The sequence below is a fragment of the Octopus bimaculoides genome, chromosome 3, assembly GCF_046866305.1.
Source record: "Octopus bimaculoides isolate indiv1 chromosome 3, ASM4686630v1, whole genome shotgun sequence".
NCBI classification, from domain to species: Eukaryota; Metazoa; Mollusca; class Cephalopoda; order Octopoda; family Octopodidae; genus Octopus; species Octopus bimaculoides.
In genome coordinates, this window is record NC_142930.1 from 53,636,897 (window position 1) to 53,648,080 (window position 11,184).

Genomic DNA, 11,184 nt, shown 5'->3' on the forward strand with positions numbered 1-11,184 from the left:
TTAGATTTTCACATTTGTTTAAACAGTATTAACAGTTTTCTTACCATGACATACAAATGTGTGCATTTTCTATATCCTTTTTGACAGAACGAAATATTTCCTTAACCATAACGATCATCCTTAAGTTACACTTATATCTTAATCAATTTATTTCATTAAATGACAACATCAAATATATATTCCGTCTTTTATCTTTCACTACCCTAAATAATATTCAATATCGCTTCACACAATATACAACAAAATATCTAAAATTATTGACTATTATTACTTTGCAAGGCATCGTTAAACTTTAACTTTCTCAGTAATATGAAAGAAATTGTTGTATACAGTGCTCAGGTGCGCTACAACTAAGAAGAAAAAAAAGCCATCAGGTATACTGCTGACGGATTTCTCGAAGCATAGTAGTTTTGAAGGTTGTAGTGTCTCGACAGTTAACGACTGATGAGGGTACTTTATCTCATGCTTCAATAATTCAGTCCGTGAAAAATGTTTCCGAAAGTTACGCGTGCTGCGTTGTTTTTTTGATTCTGTAAGTCTGTCCACTAGTGTTTGACATGCAATTCAAAAAGGTGCCCAAAGTTGTTGGAAAGCCTCTTTCCACAGCAGTTCTCAGATTTGTGATATTTTATTGTATAATTTATCTCTTCAAAACAAGTTTTTCAATTTGTAGTTCTTTACAAGAAAATAATCATAAAATTTCATTTTCATTATTTAATACAGGCGCAGAAGTGGCTGTATGATAAGAAGCTTGCTTCTCAAGCAGATGGTTCCGGGTTCGATCCCATCGCGTGGCACCTTGGGTAAGTGTTTTGAACTATAGCCTCGGGCCGACCAAAGCCTTGTGAGTAGATTTGTTAGACGGAAACTGAAAGAAGCCTGTCGTATATATATATATATATATATATATATATATATTTATATATATATATATATATTTGTGTGTCTGTGTTTGTCCCCACACCATCGCTTAACAACCGATGCTGGTGTGTTTACGTCGCTGTAACTTAGCGATTCGGCAAAAACGACCGATAGAATTAGTATCAGGCTTACAAAAAATAAGTCCTGGAATCGATTTGTTCGACTAAAGATGGTGCTCCAGCATGGCCGCAGTCAAATGACTGAAACAATGAAAAGAATAAAATAGTAAAAGAATAATACATTATTCCCTTTCCCATTCAAACACCAGAATTTTATCTCCACTTCTTTATGGGTACGCATGACTTTTTCGAGGGAATAATTCTTGAGAAAAAAATTGAAAAAAACCGCCTTAAATTCAATCATGTTCGATACGTACAGATCAATTATTAACTCATGCATCCTTAGAGTTTGTCATAAATAGTGTAATAATCTTTAAATGTACTTTTTATAAACAAGAAACTTAAATTTCTTCGTGTGTTCGAGAAAAATGTCCATCTAGTTATTGTTAAATCTCAGGCTTATACTGTTTTAGAAAACCTATGAAACAAAGGTATTGCAGCTAAGACCAGCTGATTTTTTATTACCTAATATTGCATTTTAGTATGTTCTTTAATTTAGATTGCTATAATTTAGAGGAGATTTGATAGATATTTCAAGCAAGTTGAGCGACCACGTAGTCTCTCTTTTCTCGCATTCGTCTAAAATATTGTCGGTATCTCTACGCAATGAGTTAATCATGGGGCGTTGCACTGCACTAGCCACTACACATAGCTCATGTTCGGAACTGAAGTCCAAGTCGAGTGGTAATGCATCAAAAACGAATGGTGGGTCCTAAAGCCTGGCCCTAGAAGCTTACCACTTGCTCTGCAGTGTGAGCAAAGCACTGTTAAAGATAAGAATCTCTCACATTGGCTTCAATACTACAAGTTGTTGCTTTGCCATAAATCATTATATGATCAAAAGCGTCGCAGCGGTGGCTATGCAGCCTTTTTTCAGGCATTGTGCATCTAATATCACATCATCTAATGTAATCTTTTAGATATAATCTTTGTAAAATGGTAAGAGGATTTGAATGAAAGTTGGTTGCTTTTTCTAACAGTTCGAGCGTGTACGTAAAAACTCTTTGAATGGTTCATAAAGATTAGTTTTACAGAGGACTGAGTCAACGGCAGTTCAGACTTAGTTATTTCCTCGAACGTGGAAGCATGAAATCCGTTCTGATTGGGTTTCAATTCAGAGCATAGCGGATGTAAGTAGACAAACATAGCTGGTTAGTTAACGTAACAATCTACATATTGTTCCCGCCAACACAGCCCTTTCGCACAGATTAAAAGACAACGTTTGTTAGTAATGATTAAGTGGATTCGATTCAGATCAAACTCTTTCGGTATTATTACCCAATGCAGTAAAATTGATCTTTATCTGAGTTTTTTTTTTATGTCTCTCATGTGCACGATTTTTTTTTACTGATTAATTTGGTGTCGCTTTCATATCAAAAATTTCAATTTGTGAGACGACAAACATATACTGTTCATTTCGATACGCTTTAAGATTTTTAAATTGGGAACTATGTTCATCATCATCATCATCATCATCACCACCACTATCGTCGTCGTCGTCATCATCATCATCATCATCATCATCATCATATATGTGTGCGTGTGTGTGTTTGTGTGTGTTTGTGTGTGTGTGTGTTTGTGTGTGTGTGTGTTTGTGTGTGTGTGTGTGTGTGTGTGTGTGTGTGTGTGTGTGTGTGCGTGTGTATGCATGTATGTATGTACGTACGTAGGTATGTATCTATGTATTGACTACGAGGTTATTTATTGAATTTTACCTAAAAAAGCATTCACAACAGCAAAATCAAATCAAAAGCAAAATAACATAATAAAGAAAGAAAAATTTAGATGTAAGTAAAGATTATCGATTTATTTATATATGTGATTAAACAAAAATACTAAAATGTTTTAAAATGTTTAAACATAAGGAAACCAATATAATGTTGATTTGTTATGGATAATAAAACACAATCTTCGTTGGACCAAATCTGATTTCTATGTCGCCTAACTTATGTACTCGTCTTTGTAAAGAATTTCCAGAACAGTTTGTTGATTTGTTTTCTTTGGAATCTAGAAATGTTGTGCTGCCAAACGTTTCTAATGATATTATGCATATAATTGCACCTGGTTATATGTCCTGCGAAATTCTTGATATTTGTATAGTTTTGAAAGCAATTTAAATATAAATATATAAATTAACACGTCATTAATTGAATATTTGAGATACCTTGTTCCAGCTTATGTCGAGATATTTTTAATGTTTTATTTAAGATATTATCTCGTAGATTGCTGCAATTCACTTTCATACTAAAAGAACTTATATATTATCAGTCACATATCTTTTGTTGAAAATGAGAAGCTTATCTGATACTGAGCGAAAATATGCATATGAACGTAGGTGTGCAAGTTTATCTAACTACTGTGTTTGCTTTCTCCAAAATAACAAATGTAGGTATCTACATATATTCTGCTTATTAATTATTATGATGTCTTTTACAAGCATTCGCTAGTTGTTTGCATATATACCGTGTTTTCTTCCTCCGCAATTACAAATGTGTCTGTATATAATGTTTATCAACTATTTACATATCTTTAGAAAACAATGTTCTTTAATGTTGCAAGGCAATGATTAAGCTTCCATATTTCATAACAGGTTAGTGATTTGCAAACTGCCATTACCATTGTGATGTGTTCGACTCCAAGAGATAGTTTCGGTGCTCGATAAATACAAATTCGTACTCTTATGAATGCAATAATCCCACACAATCTCATTATTTTGTGATAAATAAATTATATGCATTACGATTTACTGTCAAGAGCAGTAAGTAAGCTTTTGGCAAGTTGAATTCGCAACATGGTTTCACTATTTTCTGGTAATGGTGCTCTGCAACATTTTCCTTTTCTTTGTATAAGCAATGAATAATCATGTATATGTCAAAAGTTCAAATGATATTTCATTAGCTACTTGCAATATGTATATACATGAAATTATCGATTCTGTCGACTCCAGATTTGTACGGTTGAATGAAACCCTAGTTTTTATATCTGTTTATCTCATATAAGTTAACGTGTAATAGACTCCAAGAACTTTCTATTCAAAAGAAAATTTTTATAAAATTCCGTGTTTTTATACCACAAAAGAAACTAAACCCGTACCTATGTGCATGTGTGTATGTGTGAGTGTGCATATATATTTATGATATTCTCTGTGATATATACATATGATGTATATCTATGTATCTAGTTCGATACAGCTGCGATACCTTTTCTGTGATTATATATTTGTGCGCCTGTGCCCCTAAATGGAGGTATTGATGACGCATACCGCACAGAACTTTTATTATCTTACAACTTTTATTTATGCCCAAATTAACTCAATTTCCTTTACAAAGAATAATAGGGGTTCAAATTTCGACCGTCAGGTACGCTCTTATGCGCATGGATCATCTAAATACATCTGATAGAAAATTTGTCAAGGGATCGCAACAAATTTCAGCAATTTTTGTTACGACAGGGAATTAGTTTTTTTTATTCAGCATTGTGATATATATAATTGTGTAGAGCATTTTATTATTTTACAAGTAGGTGATCTGTTTATGACGTATCTTTTAAACTGGATAAGAAGCCCATCTATGATAGCTTTTACCAATGTTACATTGAAACTCAATGTTGTAAGTTAATGAAATACTAATCAAAAAGTAATTAGCGAATTCTCTTTCAACATAATTATTATAAAATAATTCTAGTGCTAAGATCAGCAAGCTGCGCTACCTCATAATGTCTTTTGGGGAACCAAGTGATTTGGCTATTGAAATCTACGTGTCTGTGTCATAAACACGTTCATGAAAAACGTCTAGGTACAAAATGTCGGCGCTTCACCTAAAAGGCCGACATCATAACGACTAATATACATGCATATATATATATATATATATATATATATATATATATATATATATATATATATATATATGTGTGTGTGTGTGTGTGTGTGTGTGTGTGTGTGTGTGTGTGTGTGTGTGTATGTATTTATGTATGTATGTATATATGCATACATATATATCCATTGTGTGTGAATGTGTGTGTCTGTGTGTTGAATCCTAGTTTCCCTGGATTCAAGAATTTTGGTTAAATTATTATGGCTTCCTTTCAATCTGTACCAAAATCGTCTATTGTATAGGAGAGAGAAATGGTGAATTATCATTCATAATTTTCTGCAAAAGCCTTTTGTGGCATATGTAATACAAAATAGTTTACTAGCAAGAATCGAAACATCATAGTGGTTTGGACTTGACAGAAACCTACTTCCTATTGTACAGTATACACCATTAGATTTTTAATAAGTACAACAGACATTTAAACAAGATAATCACACTTTCAGTATTATTTTATAGCATTTTATAGTCATAACACAAAGTAATTCCACTTTTATTAATTGAAGTGTATCTCTCCACTTGTTATTTCTTAGCAAGCCCTATTTCTCTCTGCCTCTTAAACTAAAAACAGCCTGCTGGTGGCAGCAGCGGAGGTCACCAGTCAAATTACAAATTTAATCTTTTAGGTAAATCGCCAATCAATGAGAAGTGTATTATTTGAACCTCTATGCTAATAATATAGCTAGACTTTGCTCATACATGGTATCAGAACTGATTGTCATTTGAAATAGATTCCTTAGATATTTATGATATTTCAACTTTTCCCTCGTCTTATAACTCTGAATTAAATAATTTACACTGTCACTCTCTAAATATATATGCCGACATTATGAAAAAATGGACGAATAGAAAAATTACTCTCCTTTTTTTACTTCAAGTTCGTTTAAAAGTTGCTTTTAAAGAATTTTTGCCTCTGACAGAAAAGTCAATATTCACTGCGTCAAAATATTTGTCAAAAATAGACGAGCAAGAAAAGATAAGTGGTACATTATATATATACATTTTGTTAGCATCAAAACTACAGTAAAATATAGAAAATTATCCTTAAAACGTTAGCTAAATCATCAATCTGAATAATCTCCCATTGAAACATTATTTCATTAATTAAAGTTTCAATAACAAAGATTTTAAAATGTAACTTTTAACCATGTTGATAACATCTTGAAGCTTCACAGATTAACTCAGCGATTCTCTGGAGGCAGGGAGATACAGAGAAACACTTAAGTGCTAAAGATGTCAAGTAAGGCTTAGATTGGATTGGATTTCTAAATTATTGAGATATGTCATTCATCTGTCACATTGAAAATATGGTTTCAGAACAGTAAAGTTTGTAACTAAATGAAATAACATCAGAAACCTGATACCAAAATGATGAAGCTGCAAAGTTTTAGCAAATTAATTATAGAAAAAAAACATGTTTAAAATGGATATTCAACAAATTCTGAAAATAATTGTTTGTCTGTGTTTTGATTTATATCAAGCTATCTATCTTAAATAGCACTGAGTAACAAACTATTGTTTCGTACAGAAGTTTATCATAATAGAATAGTCGGACACTGGGAATGAGAGCTTAAAGTCGGATCATGTGCCTAAATAGACTGTTTTGTGCTGTTATACACGAGTTTGTAAGCAGTTATCATAATTTTTATTTTCATACAGTGAGCACAAATCTATTTCTTCTTGAGGTTTGAATTTTAACTCCATATATGAAAGTTATATGACTGGCGTCATTACTTCAACATTAAAAGTAGTGTTGACTTCTCGGTTTCCATTTTATTTACGTGTAATCTTGCTCAATGCCTGATAGATGTATAGTAAAAAAAAGTAGAATACATATGGTTTACGTATACTGTAACCTTATGATAAAAACCATGACATCGTTGGTCGAGATGCTAACCCTTTCGTTACTATATTTATTTTGAGATGCTCTGTGTTTCTTTCAATTACTTTAAATATAACAAAGAATTTGGTAAAATAACTTAGTTATCATTTAGCTAATGTAAGGAATATAAATTGCGACTAACGTTTGGTGGCAGATTTTAATTCAAAATTTATGAAAACAAGACATTTGTACTCAGAGCCAGAGCCGGTTTCAGCCGGGTTGGTAACGAAAGTGTTCAGTAAAAGACATTTAAGATTTAGATACAACTACTTTCAGTATATGTGTAAGCTATATCATGAAATGCAAATAGATATTGTGTTTAGACTTTGGCCCCAGCACCAAGCAGCCCCATTTTATAGATACAAATATGAAACTGATCCAAAAACAGAAAAAATTTGCAACACATTCTGTTCTTCTAAATTTCGAATAAGAGATTTATCAACTGTATACATACCTATATACATACACATATGAACATACGTTACATATATGCGTCTCTCTCTCTCTCTCTCTCTCTCTTTGTGCCTATTTGTCTGTCATTCTACCTGTCTGTCTGTCTCTGTCTGTCTGTCTGTCTCTGTCTGTCTGTCTGTCTGTCTCTGTCTGTATGTCTGTCTGTCTGTCCGTCTGTCTGTCTGTCTGTCTCCCTCTCTCTCTCTCTCTGTACGTGTGTCTGTGTGCATGTATATATATATATATATACACACACATCCACACAGACACACGTACACACACACACGCACACACATTAATTGATCAAGTGTGAGAATAGATTTTTATTCCATTAGTTTAAAATTGTTTCATAGTCGTGTTAGTTATATAATTGATATTACATCACCATTCACACGTATATAAAACATTCATATAAATACATATGTGTAGACCCATGTTTATAAACCTGCTGCTGTAATTTAAAACTAACAAACTAATTATCCAAACGCTACATGGTAGGGTATATGTATATATATATATATATATATATATATATATATATATATATATATATATATATATATATATATATATATATATATATATATATATATATATATACATTTTTTATTTGTACACTAAGGCTACCATTGGTTTTATGTCAAGAAAATATCTTAGCAATTCTTCAAGCTGATCACATAGAGTAATTGGTGTTCGTCTCTGTGTGATCAAGTTGTAGAATTGTTAATATATTTTCTTAACATGAAATCAATGGTAGCCTTAATTAACAAATAAAGAATCTTTATCCACCAATGCGGTGTTGAGCACTTATTCTCATTGTTTGACATTTACACACACACACACACACACACACACACACACACACACACACACACACCACAAACACACACACAAACATTCTTTTATTCTTTTACTTGTTTCAGTCATTTGACTGCGGCCATGCTGGAGCACCACCTTGAAGGATATTTAGTCGGAGAAATCGACCCCAGGACTTATTTCTCAAGCCTAATACAAATTCAATCGGCGTCTTTTGCTGAACCGCTATGTTACGGGAGACGTAAATACTCCAACACCGGCTATCAAACGGTGATAGACACACACACACACACACACACACACACACACACACACACACACACACACACACACACACACACACACACACACAGATATAGATATACGACTGGTTTCTTTCAGTTTCCGTCTACCAAATCCATTCACAAGGCTTTAGTTTGTCCGGGGCAATAGTAAATGATACTTGGCCAAGGTGCCACGCAATGAGACTAAACCCGGAACGATGTGGTTGATAAGCAAGCTTCTTATCACACACCCGCCCCTATATATAATGTGTGCGTGCGTGTTTGGTAGTTCTAATTGATAATTAATAGAACATTACAAATATTACTGTTACATACCATGGAGGAAGTTGGTACAAACAATGAATCAAATTTCTAAATATTTTACAGCATTTCATTTCATCTTTCCTAACGTTTTATGCTACAACTTTTATTGGTATAGATTAAATAAATATCATTGTGAATGCAGAGCTCGAGCATCACCTTGACAGTGATGGCTTAAACAAACTGAAAACAATATAAAATAAATATAGGTAACAAAGTGGCCTTGTGTTTGATACAAATAAATCAGTATGACTTTTAACTGCATTTAAGTTGAACAGTGTTGGAGTTGAAAAAAACTGTATGGCGCCAACAAATTTTAGTTGACTTTATGAAAATAAAACAACGTTACATTTAATAGAAATATATGAAAATGAAATTGAGTATTCAACAAGTTTCTAAAAGCCAAACACATATTTGCAGATTATTTTTCCATAATTCAACGGCTATGATTTATTTGTTTTCGTGAGTGAAATCAAATAGTGTTGTTTTAATTATTCTGTGGTACTTGTAATTGACTTTAGAATTCTTATAATATGTTTTTTCCCTCTCTGATAGAATTGTACTTTAACATTTCTATTGTTGAATGAAAGTATACTGTTTAATTCAATCATTGGAGATTATCATGGACTCTAGTTAGGATTCTGACAAACCAAGTTTGCATCAAAGTTTCGACTCAATGTATTGCCATTTGACCTTACTTTCCTCACTAATGGTTTTGGGGAAAATATGAACGTCTTAACGTACATTTCCTCAATATTGAATCATATTTAAGGATATTCAAGAAATAATAGACTGACTGGTCTCTCGTGTTCTCTTGGCCATAGCAAAAACTGAACCAATCAGTTCAGGTTGACAAAATGTTCATGAATTACACAAGGTTTTTCTTTTTTTTAAGAAGAAAGTACAAGATTCCAAAGCCTTGTGAGTGGATTTTGTAGACGGAAACTGAAAGAAGCCCGTCGTATATATATGTATATGTTTGCGTGTCTTTTTTTTTCTTCATTATTTTGAGTTATCTTACATAGCGCTGAATAAACGAAATGTTAATACAAAGTCTATCATGGTAGAATAGCTGGGTATTGCGATGGAAGTAGATCTATGATTACTTAGCAAGATTTAACTGTTTTGTATAATTGATCAAAACACTGTGCAATGTAATTTTCAGAATCGAACCCTTTACCTGTGAGCTGGCGTACTGAACACGTTATCCACTTGGACATCTGCAGTTTTCGCTCTATTAAATATTTATTCATTCTGGAAATGCTAGTGCAATACTTTGTAGGGTACTGTCGATTGATCGACACCACCACCTCCATCACTAGTACTTAGTTTCCATCGGCTGGCATTTATTTCATTGACTTCGGAAGCATGAAATTAATTTATTTTTAATTTTCTCTTTCCAAGTAAGTCCATTTGATATAATGAATTTCATCGAGCAGTCAAAACTTGTTCTTTACCCGACGCTATTTAAAACATCGCATGGTCACAACTTTCTGTTACCCCTTTTCAGAAATGCAAGGATTCACTAGGTTGGTGCGTCTCTTTAGTTTTCGTCGTTCTAATCGCATGATAGATAATCCCTACATTGGAAACGACTCTGTTGCATAAATATTTCTTCCAAATAAGGAATTGAACGTAAGACTGCAAACCATTGAATGTCCTCGTCTATTCCATTGCAACTGTACCGGCATGAATGAATAACATACAGTCATATATATATATATATATATATGTCTGTATGCATACATGCATATTTTATATTTAATATACATAATTATATATGTATATAAACATTACATAAATTATATATATGTGTGTGTGTGTGTGTGTGTGTGTGTGTGTGCGTGTGTGTGTATGTGTGTGAGTGTGTGTGTTTGTGTGTGTGTGCGCGTGTGTGTGTGTGCATATATATATGTACATATTTGATATTTAATATATATAATAATATATGTATATAAATATGTATATAAATTGTATGTGTATATATATATATATATATATATATATATGTATATATATATACATATATATATATATGTATATATATATATATGTATATATATATGTGTGTGTGTTTATGTATTTATGTATGTACGTATATATAATATATGTATGTGTGTGTGTATATATATATATATATCTTCTCTCTCACTCTCTTTCTCTTCCTCTCTTTCTCCCCCCATACCCACCTTCCCCCTCTCTCACATCCACCTTCCCTCTCTTATACCCACCCTCTCTCCTCTCTTCCTCTCTTTCTCTCCCCTCCCATACCGACCTTCCCCCTCTCTTACATCCACCTTCCCCTTCCCCCTTCATCGTCAACACCCCCTCATAAGCTCATCCCACCACACCCCAACACACTTCTACTCTACCTTCCCACTCCACCCCATCCAATTCCTTACACCCCCACCCCTACCTCTACCCCACCCTCAGCTTAACCCACACTCCACCCATGCCTTCCCCACCTCCCAACACCCTCACATCACATCACACCAATACCCTCGCATCACACCACGCACACACTACAACTGAGCAAC

General features: G+C 33.2%; 1 protein-coding gene across 1 annotated transcript in view; it reads left to right on the top strand.

Annotated features, from left to right (window-relative positions):
* LOC106877711 (growth hormone secretagogue receptor type 1) overlaps window positions 1-11,184 on the top strand; it is a 199,806-nt gene that overhangs the window by 132,216 nt on the left and 56,406 nt on the right. The window contains exon 2 of the mRNA XM_052966453.2: window positions 724-803. The gene's annotated coding sequence lies outside the window, so the exon portion shown is untranslated. The remainder of the gene's footprint in view (window positions 1-723; window positions 804-11,184) is intronic.